The 13,108-nt window shown below is 39.1% G+C and overlaps 2 long non-coding RNA genes across 3 annotated transcripts in view; one reads left to right on the forward strand and one right to left on the reverse strand.

Annotated features, from left to right (window-relative positions):
• The window catches only part of LOC107967246 (uncharacterized), a 227,998-nt gene that overhangs the window by 192,678 nt on the left and 22,212 nt on the right, over positions 1–13,108 (forward strand). Inside the window, exon 2 of one of the 2 annotated variants that reach the window (XR_008548166.1) lies at positions 12,234–12,352. This is a non-coding gene — a long non-coding RNA (uncharacterized LOC107967246). Of the gene's footprint in view, positions 1–11,984; positions 12,353–13,108 lie in introns of both variants that reach the window. The other variant, XR_010153273.1, reaches the window with a different exon arrangement.
• The window catches only part of LOC104001508 (uncharacterized), a 248,140-nt gene that overhangs the window by 28,248 nt on the left and 206,784 nt on the right, over positions 1–13,108 (reverse strand). The window lies entirely within an intron of this gene.

A 13,108-nucleotide genomic window follows, 5' to 3' on the forward strand; every position in this document is an offset into this window, starting at 1 on the left:
AGGGCCCCCGAGAAGTCATCTGCTCCTTCCCCCAACCTCCAGGGAGGTTTTTGTCTAAACCATTTTATACAGAGAGGTATCTGTCATGTTCTTAAAATTCTGTGGGGAAGTGCATTTGACAGCCTCTCTAGTATCCCATTATAATGCTTTATAACCACAAGTGTCAGGAAGCCCCCTCCTATACATATCCTTTTCTTCTCTAGCTAAAGCCCATTGTTTCCTGTTCTATCCTTAGTAGAGAAATGTTCATACATCTGGATACAGCTTCTGAATAATAATCTTTCCTATGTTTAAAGAGACATTAAGTGAACCATTTCTTTCTCTTCTTGAGACTAAATACTCCCAGAGGCTTTATCCTTTTTGCATTCACTCATTTTCCGTGTCCCTGTGAAGTTTTTGAGTCTCAAGCTGGGCTTCTTTTCTTGGCAGGAGTTTTCTTTGTGGGGGTTTCCAATGCCGAAATAGTTTTTCAGTACTACTTCTACATGATTGACTTTCAAGACTCATCCACATAAACACTGTACAATAGAGCGAGAATGTGTCACTGGATTCTGTAGAAATGTAACCGAGCATTTTCCATGCCACCCGTTTCCTAGTGAATTCAAGGGTCCCTGAATTTCCCTGGCAGAAAGCAAACTAGGATCATGAGAGATGTTGGAAGGACTGTGGGAGCTGGCTTCAGCTCATAAGGTAGGAGGAAAGTTTAATTTCTTGATGTCACATCTTTAAGAGCCTCTATGACCCCAGCCCAAATGCCCCTGAGATGATCATTTGCAAACCTGGCAACCATTTTGAGCTCCTTGACGACTATCAGCCCAGAGACTAAGAATAAAGGCCTAATTCTTTGCTTCCCCCAAAAGGCTACAGCTCTAGGAAGATTTGGACATTGCCTCCATGGGTTCTGGGCCAGCCCATGCCTCTTCTGAAAGGAGGTTTGGAGGAATAGCAGAGACAGGAAGTTGAATCCTGCCCCTGACATTCTTCCCAACCAAACAAAGCCAACACTCAGTGCTAAGGTTTGAGAATGTCCTCCAAAAGTTCAAATGTTGGAAACTTGGTTGCCATTGGGGTGGTGTTGAGAGGCAGTGCCTTTGGGAGGCGATTGGGTCATGAGGTTTCTGCCCTCATGAATGGATTAATGCTATTATCCCTGGAGTGGGTTAGTTATTGTGGGAGTGGCTTTGTTATAAAAGCAAGCTTTCTCTTACCCATACACACTCACGGTGTGATGCTGAAACCACCTTCACAAATTAAAAAAAGCCACAAGATTAAAATTGTCATGGGGCTTAAATTTTTGGTAAGATATTTTCCTTTCTCTCTTTTTCCTCCTCCATGCATGATTGCTTGCATATAGTCATTTCAACAAATGATAGTCACTAATAATTGATTATCTTCCTGTCTTAGCCCCTGGGCAGGCTGCCTACAAGATTGATGAACTTGTTTTTTCTTTTAAAGAACAATGATCCTTAGATCATGAAGACCCCCTTGATGGCTTCCAGAAGTTGGACTAGTCAAGAGAGTGCCAGTCAGCTTTGACTACCAGGGATCTCACCTTCTGCAAACTTTCCTGCTAAGCTATAGGCATAGTTACACAATAACCCACCATTGTTTCCCAGCTTGTTTTCCATAGTAACTGGCAGTTTTAAACACTATTGTAAAACCGAAGACTGGTCTTTGAGATATTTTTTAGACTTTGCCCGCAAGTAAACCAACTGACACCAACTGAACCGGTGTCCTGTGATGTTAACCAAGGAACGGACTTGGCTGGTCTTGTGACTCACCTCCTTTCTCAGGAACCAATTCAATGAAGACAGCTTCAACACCCCTGTGATTTCATCTCAGACCAATCAGCATTACACATCCCCTACCTTTCTGCCTGCCAAATCATCTTTAAAATCTCTAGCCTCTGAAGTCTCTGGCAGGTGATTTTGAGAAATATCTCCTATCCTCCTTGCTGAGTTGCCTTGCAATAGTTAAACTATTTCTTCATTGCAATACTTGTTGTCTCAGTGTTCAGCTCTGTCTGGGCAGCAAGCAAGAACCTGGTCAGGCAGTAACAATGCCTTCCTCCGTGTTCTTTCCAGATGCTGGTGCCATACTCTTGGACTTCCCAGCCTGCAGAACCATGGGCCAAATGAATTTCCTTTCTTTATAAATTACCCAGTCTGTGGTAATCTATTATAGCAACAGAAAATGGATTAAGACATTTCTAATATCTGCCTTTCAAAAATCCTGCCCTGTGAAAATTTGTCTTCTTCCCTAAGTTCTCACTGTGGAATTGGATAATAGCAATTAATTAAAGCAGGGAAATGGGCATTGCTTCCAGGTACATTACAGAAATCTTTATTTTGAGGAGATAATACCAAATTTCAGTGACTTAAGCCCTAACTATGTTAGGAGCAGATAGGCCTCTTTTACAATAGTTGAAAAGTTACAAAACTTTATTACTAAGTAACTAAAAGTGCAATGTATGTGACCATATTTTATAAAATGTAAAGAAACCTAACAACAAGAAAACAACTTGATTAAAACATGGGCTAAAGATCTTAACAAGCATCTCACCAAAGAATATATACAGGTGGCACATAAGCATATGAAAAGTTGCTCCACATCGTATGTCATCAGGGAAACACAAACTAAAACAATAATTGCATATTACTATACATCTACTAAAATTGTCAAAATCCAGAACACTGACAACACCAAATATTGGTGAGGATGTGGAGCAAGAGAAACTCTCATTCATTGCTGTTGGGAATGCAAAGTGTTACAGCCACTTCAAAAGCCAGTTTGGTGGTTTCTTACAAAACTAAACATATTCTTACCGTACTATCTAATAGTCACACTCTTTGGTATTTACCCAAAGGAGTTGAAAACTTATATCTGCACAAAAACCTGCACACAGGTGTTTATAGAAGATTTGTTTATAATTGCCAACACTTGGGAATGACCAAGATGTCCTTTAGCAGGTGAATGGATAAATAAGCTATGGTATGTCCAGCAATGGAATATTACTCAGTGCTAAGAAGAAGTGAACTAGCAAGTCATGAAAAGACATGGAGAAAACTTAAATGCATATTATTAAGTAAAAGAAACAAGTCTGGAAAAAGGCTATATATCATATTATTCCAACGACATGACATTCTGTAAAAGGAAAAAGTATGGAGACAATAAAAAGATAAGTGGTTGCCAGGGATTGGCTGGGGGGAGGAGGGAAGAATAGGAGGAGCACAGGGGATTTTAGGGCAGTGAAACTACTATGTATGATACTATAATGGTGAATACATGTCATTTTACATTTGTCCAAACCCATAGAACTGCAACACCAAGAATGAACTCTAATGTAAATGATGGACTTTCTGTGATAATGATGTAACAATATAGGTTCATCAGTTATAGCAAAGGTACCACTCTGGTGGGGGATGTTGATGCAAAAGGCTATGTATGTGTGGGGACAGGGGATCTGTGGGAAGTCTTTCTACCTGCCGCTCAATTTTGTGGTAAACCTAAAACTGCTCAAAAAGTAAAGTCTATTACAATGATTTTTACAAAGTAAAGGGTAACACAAATGTTAATTCTTGTTGTGATTGTTAAAATCTGACAGCCTGCCTGAAAAATAGTTTCCTATGGACAGTGCTTCATGTGCAGCGTATTTTCTACTAATATTCATGTTTATAATTCTTCTGCAATTTTATTTAGACTTGGATGGATAGAAGCAAAACATGGCAGCTTTCTCACAGATCCTAGCAGCTGATGGGCAGAGGTTAATTTGTCTGTGCATGGACACATTAGCTTGTCACATCTGCTATTAATTGCAAACAGATATATTAGTCTAATTAAACATTGCAAGGAACTGACCTAAATTGTTCAATGCCTGTTGCTATATTGACTCCACATTAGCACACGTCTGGCTACATGTTTATCCTTGCTATACTGATATGAGTAGCAGTCTCAACTCTACAGCTAGTAACAGTTCTTGCAGTCATCACTGCTGGTATGTTAACTATGCTTGAAAAGAAAAAATAAAACTCATATGACATAATCATGTGAATTTGATGCTGAACTACAGCCATTTCTACCCCATTGCCTTGACCAAGAGCACTTTCAAATACTTATTTTTTGTGGCAGCTGTCTAAGTGAGTTGCAGTCATTCTAATTTTGGAGCTCATTATTAGGACAAACAGTTGTGGTATGTCAATAGCCCATCAGAATTAATTAAACAGGGAACAGCAACTGAATGTTCATCAGATCATTCTTAAGCAATCGGGGCAGAGGCTATATCTCTCTACTCAGACTTGAGACTGGCTTATTTTGTGCTTGCACATGGGACATGTTTAGTGATGACCAGATAGAAAATGTTTCCATGTGGCAAGTATATAAATAACAGAAGCACAGAAATTGTGTGCAGTTTTGGAATCAATTACCAATGTGCATTTCTTTCTTTAATTTTTATCAGTATTAAATTCCCTATTACAGCTGTATTGGCATATCTTTCTTTCCCTGCATTTGAATGTCTCCCCCGACTTCCCAACTTAGAAGTCCCACTTGGTGCCCACAGTGGTGTCCAACATCTAGGTACTCAGTAAATACTGACTGCATGAAAAAAATCGAGGAAACTGGTGTGAAGGAATTTTTCAATTACTAAAAGCAAACTTTTAAAAAGATAGGAAAGACAATAGTATTTTTTAAACAAAAAGATTTAGTAAAGTCAAATTTTAGAATGGCATAAGCAGGTTTTCATCAATCCTTCCAACAGTTGACATATAAGTCTTTGAATTGACATTCATGAATGTCTGAAGGTGAGGGTACACTGTACCTACCATCTTGCCAAATCCTGGTATCCCTATGGAAAACAGTCTTCCTGAGCCTGCAAGAGTACCTGATAAGATGGGATCCTTACAGACAGTCTTTCCTGCAAGCACTGAAGAGCTTTGCAGGCAAAGAGCAATTAAATTCTCTATCTCCTTTCACCTTTTTCCTGTATTATTTAGTATAGTAGCTTGGGCACTTGGAAATAAATGTGCTTTGCATGCTTCTCCTAACAGATTGAACAGTAGGTATGCTGAAAGATTGATGCAATGGGCCCCTGGTACTGGAAACTGAGATGCTGCAATATTGCTTTAGGAACCATCCACTGGCTTCTCTTTAATTCTGGACTTGACATTATCTCGGCAGCATCTGGTCTCCCCTGCCTTACTCTAAGCTTATTGGCATAACTCTTCATGATTCAAGCAATGGGCTTGCATTTTTATCTTGATAGAGGGATGAGATATAGGAGACTGAATTCAGGAATGGAAACCAATAGCTGTTTAAGAATATCTGCTTTAAAAAAAAAAAAAATCCCCCCCACCCCCGCTTTTCCCCCTAAGCTACAACTCTGAAATCAGAAAGACTCTTGTTGCATATGAGTATGGTTTCATCTTTTGTGATGGGAAAATTCACTCATTTTTCATTCAATAAACACAAGAATCGGTGGCCCCAAGATGAACTAGAAATGGTCCTTGCTGTTGAGGAGCTCATAGTCTATAGAGAAGTTGAGGAAGATATCTTGATAGTGAGTAGAGGAAAGAATATATAAAGCACAAGGAGGGGAGCATTGATTCTCTCTAAGGCAAGAAGAGTCTGTTGGGAAGGCTTCACATAGAAGGTGATACAGGAGCGAGTTATTGAAGAGACCTACTGCCTTTTAATTGGGAATACTTAAGGAGTCAAGGAATATTAGTATCAAATTTTATTTATTAATTCAAGTACCCAATAAATATTTATTGATGTCTACTGTATGCTTGGCACCATTCTAGCAATAGGGTTGTCACAGTGAAGAGAAAGACCAAGTCTCTATGTTGTGGACCTTAAATTTTAGTTGAGGAGACAGACAATTAGCAAATAAATATCTAAAGTGTCAGGCAAGGATAAACACTATAAAGAAGAATAAGAAGCAGAGCAAAGGATAAAGAACAATGATGATGGTGGCGGCACATTTTGCTTTCTTGTGTTGAGTAGATATGGAAAGCCTGACTAGGACGAGATGATGTTTGGGGAGAGAGCTGAAGGAGTATCATGGAGAGTCATGTGGGTGTCTGGGAGAAGATCATTCCAGGTAGAAGTTGACTCTGTCCAGTTTTTCAACATTAGCAAGAATTAAAGAGCTGTGTTTCAGAGAGAGAGAGAGAGTGTGTGCATACTTAACAATTCCACAAAGTGGATACTTTAATATCCCCACTTTACAGATGAGAAAAATAACTTGCTAAGTCCTATCAAGAGCCTTGTCCAGGGTAATAGGGTAACTAGGGTGACTTCTCCAGGTCTTCGTTTAGGGCTTAGCATTTTTTTTCACAATTGGTACAATCTGATGCTAATTGGTAATTCTGTGAGCCTCAGGAGTCTAGGCTATACCTGTATTTTCCCCTAAAGTAATGGTTTCCAAGCCTGATTGAACACATTTGCTCCCAATTTTTAAAATTACACATTTAAAAAATGTAGATACCAAGACCCCATCTCAGAAATTCTGGTTCAACAGATATGGGGAGAGACCTGGGTATCTAGCTCCTCCAGGTAGACTCTCACCCAGCTCTCCCAGATTTGACAGCCACTGTTTTAAAAGTACTTCTCACACTTTAAGGCACATAAAACTCACCTGGGGCTCTTGTTAAAATGCAAATTTAAATTCAGTAGGTCTTAGGCTGCCAGTGCTCTGTTTCTAATAAGCCAGAGCTGCTGGTCCTTGGCCACAGTCTTAGTAGAAAGGTTCCATGCCTCAGTGTCAATAACGGAACTGGGCCAGCTCACTGGGATATGGGCAATGAGAAACAGTTCAAATCCCAGTATAGAAGTATGGAGAAGGGCAATTCATCCCACCTCTGCTGTCTGTCTAGTGTTCACAGAGGTTCCTCAGAACCCAGTCCTCTGTTCCCATGAGAGCTGGAGGATAGAGCAGTTCTGAGTGGGGCATGAGCAGTAGTGAGGGAGGCATGTGAAGCTCTGTCTTAGTGGGACAAGTTGGGGGTCTCGATGTAAGCATTCTTGGATCATTCTCCTCCCTCTCTACCCAACCAGTGTATCTCTGCTGTGAGTTGAAAAAAATCCCACCTGATCCAGGAAATCTTCCTGCCTGCTTCCTACCTGGACCCGCCACTATCCATTTACCCTCAGGGCCCTTCATCATGACTACTTTCTCCTTTATTGTTACCTGCTTTGTGTGAGTCATTCTAATTTCTCCAATGAGATTATAAACTCTGCAAGGCTGGGGCACTCACAGGAAGCTGAATTAATGGTAAGAAGCATAGAACCTTGACGTTAGAAAAAGCTCATGAAATTCAATTTCTCTCTTAGGCTGAAATTATGTCTACAATTCTCAACAAAAATAATTGTCTAGTCCCCTGCCCGAATAGTGCCAAATCTGGAAAGCTCGCTTCTTTATGAATTGCTTAATTAAAAAAACCCAAACTCACAGAATTGAAAGCTGACTTTTCTCATTTTTTTCATTGGTAGCCAAGAAGATGAGAAATAATGATACATAAAAAATATTTTAAGTGCTTAAAATACACTAGGTCCTGTTGTAAATTTTGTGTAGTTTATTTCATTTAATCTTTACAACAATCTTATAAGGCAGATATTATCATTAACACCCCTCACCCGCACACACAGGGAGAGAGAAAGGTCAAGTAAATTGTTCCAAGGGCATATAGCTCTAGAGAGTGGAGAAGCCAAGATTCAAAGCAGACAGCCTGACTGCAGAGAATATACTGTCTGAATATGGCATATGGTCATCCTAGAAAATCAATTTATTTTATCCATTGTTTGCATGTGGAAAGTCAAGGCCACCCAAGGGGAAATTATGTCTTACTTAAGGGAAATCTCTTTTTTACTTCAGCTGTCCGTCATGTGTTGGGTGAGTCAGACCACTCACTAAATGAGATTTTGTGGTCTGAAATGGTGTCGGAAACCCTAGGACAGTTCTAGAGTTTTCTAGTTAGGAGTGATGGGAGGGGGAGAAATCCTTGATCTGATCTTTTGGTTTCCAGTTAATTAAAGTTGCACTGATCCTGCAAAATAGAAATGGGCTTCCAGTTGGCCAGTACCCAGCTCAGAACAATCCAATGATTACCATCAAACTTCGAATCAAATCCAAATTCCTTATCATGGTCTACAGGACCCTACATGAACTAGACAAGTCTCCAGGTTCATTGACCCAGACATCCATAACATCTGTGGGACCCAGACAAGAGGTAAAAGTTGAAAATCATATATCTAAATACTAAAAATTATAAATTAAGCTAATAAACTGTTAAATATGTTCTATTCTCCTACTCAGGAAAATGTACCTTTCTAATGACAAAAACAGAAAAAGCACATGTGAAGCTATGATTTTTGGTTTTTATGTAACCGAAGGGCTGCAAAATATCAGACAACTGAATTTAATGATTATTGCACATGTCTAGATGTTTAATAAAATTAAAGGATTAAAGTACTTTTCTATATTTCAAGGGTTAGTTTTTTCTAAAATAGTCAATATTGTTTATTACAATTAAAAGGCAAATGCAAATTATAATTGACTATCCAAATTTTAAATAAAATTAGAAAAGAAAGCTGAAATATTATTTAATCTTTTGAAAATTCAAAAATAACAGATGCTATTGAGATAGTGGAGAAAAGAGAACACTTATACACTGCTGGTGGCTGTGTAAATTAATTCAGCCATTGCGGAAAGTACTGTGGTGATTTCTCAAAGAACTTAAAACAGAATTATCATTCAACCCAGCAACCGTATTATTGGGTATATACCCAAAGGAATACAAATCATTCGACTGAAAAGACACATGCCCATATATGTTCATTGCAGCACTATGCACAATAGTGAAGACATGGAATTAACCTAAATGCCCATCTATGGTAGACTAGATAAAGAAAATGTGGTACATATATACCATGGAATACTATGCAGCCATACAAAGGAATGAGATCATGTCCTTTGGAGCAACATGGGTGGAGTTAGAGGCCATTATCCTAGGCAAACCAACAAAGGGACAGAAAACCAAATAGCACATGTTCTCACTTTTAAGTGGGATCTAAACAATGAGAATACACGGACACTATGAGGGGAACAATAGACACTGGGGCCTACTTGAGGGTGGAGGGTGGGAGGAGAGAGATGATCAGAAAAAATATCTATTGGGTACTATACTTATTACCTGGGTGACAAAATAATTTACACACCAAACCTCTGTGACACTCAGTTTACCTATATAACAAAGCTGCAGATGTACCCCTGAACCTAAAAGTTAAAAAAAGAAAACTCAATTAAATATTTTTAATATTTTTATAATGTAAAATATGCACAATTCTAGAGCTTAGTGTTTATCTAGTTGTCTCAGTATTGCACTTCATACCTATCACATCCAGACCTACATACAGACAAACTTGAGATAAATACGTACTGTTTAGTATTGTAAAATGTTCCTCAGCTTCCATATGTAACTGTTGCCAATACCACCCTAATTTGTGAACACTGCTAGAGCTGGGAAATGGAATGTAAAGAGAAGCAAGAACATCAACAATCTGAGAAACAATTTTCATTATGCAAAAATCAATTGTATTTATGCTTTCTTAGGACTTGACAAGTTAATTAGTTTGTCTTTTTTTTTTTAAGCTAAAGTGCTTTCATGTCTCTAACCCTCACTCACTGCATTCCAAAGCTGTGTGTCAGCACAGCAAACCTCCAACCCTGGCATTCAGACACAGCTGCCTTTTGTTTTGAGCACGTAAGTCAAGAGATATGGACAATTCCCTGGAACCTGGAGAGAGTGAGTCATGAGGGCAGCTGTTTAAAACTGCGGGTTGTGATGTAACCAGAGCAAATCGCCAGCTTCTGTATGATAGACACCCATGTGCCTGCCGTTTGTGTATGTGTATGTTTGTGATCTACAAGGCTTTTTAAAACAGAGGCCAAAGGCAAGAGCCCCTTTTGCCTAGTGTAAAGGGGACATTGCTCTGGCCTCACTGTTTTTCAAACACATGCAGGAGTACCCTGCTTTCAGGCCTTTGTACTTGCTCACTTCATTGTGAAAGCCCTGCCGCCATAACTTCGCATCATTTTGCTCTCTTACTTCATCAGGTCTCTGCTCAAATATCTTCCCTTCCAGGTGCCACCATGGCCACGCTATCTAAAATAGCACTCCTTTAAAAATATTGCTCTATGCATTTATTATTAGCTTTACTAATGCAGAAAAAGGAAACAAAAAGCTCGTAAACACTACGCAAGACACATTACAGGGAAAAAAAGTGACTGAAATGGATTGACAGTGTCCTAGGTTCTTGAGGGATGCATTTCTTGGGGAGGTAGACCTCTAATTCCTGGTGGAGGGGAGGGAGTCTAATTCCTGTATTGTATATTTCAAGATAGCTAGAAGAGAGGATTTTGAATGATCTTTTCACAAAGAAATTGTAAGTGTTTGAGGTGATGGATATGATAATTACCCTGATTTGATCATTACACTATGTATAAATATATTCAAACATCACACTGTGTCCCATAAATATGTCCAATTATTATGTGTCCACTAAAAATAAAATAAAACTTAAAAATAAGTAAAATAGTACTCCTGCTGCCATCATTACCTTGCCGTGTTTTGCATTTCTTCGTAGCCCTTATTAATTGCTGAAATTACATTACATATCTGTCTCCCTCACCATGTGCAAGTTATCTGAAGAAAGAAACCTTGTCTCTCTTTTCATGGCTATATCTCTGGTGCCTAGAGGTATTATTGAGATATATATCTGGTGCCTAAGAATATTATTGGGTCATCAATAATATTTTTATGAGTGAATGAATAAATAAGTTTGGAATAACAGTTTATTATTGCAAGGAGGGAATTATTACATTTTAGCATGAAGGTTTTGGGTAAGGAGAGGGCTATCCTTTGCCCTCTGGGATTGCCTGGGTTCCTAGGCAACAACTGGAACCAGACACACCTCTTTCTCCCTGCAGGATATCTGAGAGCTTTGACTTTTCTCTTGGTATAACGAAGAACAAAGCAGGTGTGACACTGAGCAAATTAGCAATACTTCTCTTATCCTTACCTGGGAATCTGTGGAGCTGCCTTTCAATTATAGTAGTGTTTTCTCTATTGCAAAAATGAATAGAAACACAATATTAACAAAGACCAAGATGATCTGCCTTCAACTAATACCAATTAACACTTTCCAAGTGACAAGATTAGCAATGAAGTGGTGGTTTTCATGTTCTAGGGAATAGATACATGAGAGTTTCATTTTCTATCTCTACAAGAGACAAACTAGCACATACTAGGCCTCTGCAGAAGGATCTTTGCTCAGGAACCCAAACTACATGTGTCAGATCATTTCATTGGAAGACACACAGAAAATGTAAAAAAGGAGAATAAGCTGGAGCCCTGCCTTTGAGGAGTGAGAGAGTGAAGTGTTATTACAGAACTACTTATAAAAGTGAGAGTTAAAGTCTACTCACTGACTTCCATGTTGTAGCAGTTGTCCCCAAATTATTCTCTTCGTTTCTAGTCAATACTCTTATATCTTTGTATCCCTTGAGACCTCTGGGGACCCTGCCTGGAAGTTAAGCAGAGGTAACTACACTATCAAGCCTCCCTGGATGGGAGGTTATTTTATTGCTGACTGTCTGTAGAAAATTTCCATGTTTCTTTCTGGTTCTACTGTTTTCATTGTGATTTTTTGTTCTGAGTATGTATGAAAAGAAACTGTGTAAAACCCCACTGGATGAAGCTTTCCAGGAACTTGTTTCCAAATGATTGCCTTAGTAAATGTTAATGTAGACAAGTGATTAAAGAAGCATGATCAGAATGATAATCGAATAGTCAGGGATGAACACATGAAACTGCAAGGATTCATGGGGTGCCTCGTATGTTCTCAGCAATGTATTAAGCACTGTGGGAGTGTACAGAACATTTGTGGTGTTTTGTGTTCAAATAGCATGCATTTCTTCTTCCTAACAGGAACAAGATGTCTCCAGAGTTAAATACATTAATTAAATGCAATTTCAATGGATGTCCCAATGTTTTAAATTGAATAACATGACTTTAAAGAAGATATGGGAAACTTCAACTCCCAGAAAAATGAAGTAGATACATACTTCTCTATTCCTTCCACTAAGTACAACTGAAAACCGTGACACTGTATATAAAACAAACATAAGAAGACTCTGAAAGGTAAGAATGGGTTTTCTTTTGCCTCCTTTATTCCAGACTTGTAACTGAAGAAGCCATCAACCAAGAAATTTCCAACAGACCCAGATGGAAAAAGTCCCAGTGAAAGCCTGTTCTTTAGGCAAAGGGGCCAGAAAAGAGCAAGATAGCAGGACAAGGTATGTTTAGATAACAACTACTCTATTACCCAAGATTATCCAAACAAACAGAACCCAGAGAATGTATACACAGACACACAGACACACACACACACACATATATGTATATATGTATGGTTTTGGCTCATTCAGGGCTGACAAGTTCCATGACCTTCCATTGGCAAGCTTCAGACCCAGGTAAAGTCAATGTTTCAATTCAAGTCTAAGATAGTGAAAAATACTATGTCCTACTTTGAAGGCAGTCAGGCAAGAGGAATTTCTGTTTACTCTAGAGGGTCAGCTTTTTTTTTGTTTTTCTACGTAGGCCTCCAGCTGATTGGAGGGGCACACTCACACCATGGAGGGAAATCTGCTTTCTGTACTCTACTAATCCAAACATAACACACCCAGAATGATACCTGATGAAATCTGTAGATACCTCTTGGCCTAGTGAAGTCAACATATAAAATTAATCATCACAACTGCTTCAGCCAAATGCCACAGAAAAAACTGTGGCACCACCCACATCCATACCAGCAAAGGCTAAGTAAGGAGCCTAGACTTCCACCCTTGCCAGTATGTAAGGAAACATCTCAGCTTGTTGGGGCAGAGTTCTAAAATGGGCACCTTGTGATAGCTGCTAAGGTCTCAGGGAATGTGAGGAATTAAGTGTGAGCCTCCTCCCTGGGTCAGTGCCACTGTACAATTCCCCAGAAGGTCCCTATGTTAGTTTCAGGTCACATGAAGGTTAGAGGGACTGTCTCGTAGCTAGGATTG

This window comes from Pan troglodytes, chromosome 1, assembly GCF_028858775.2.
Source record: "Pan troglodytes isolate AG18354 chromosome 1, NHGRI_mPanTro3-v2.0_pri, whole genome shotgun sequence".
NCBI classification, from domain to species: domain Eukaryota; kingdom Metazoa; phylum Chordata; class Mammalia; order Primates; family Hominidae; genus Pan; species Pan troglodytes.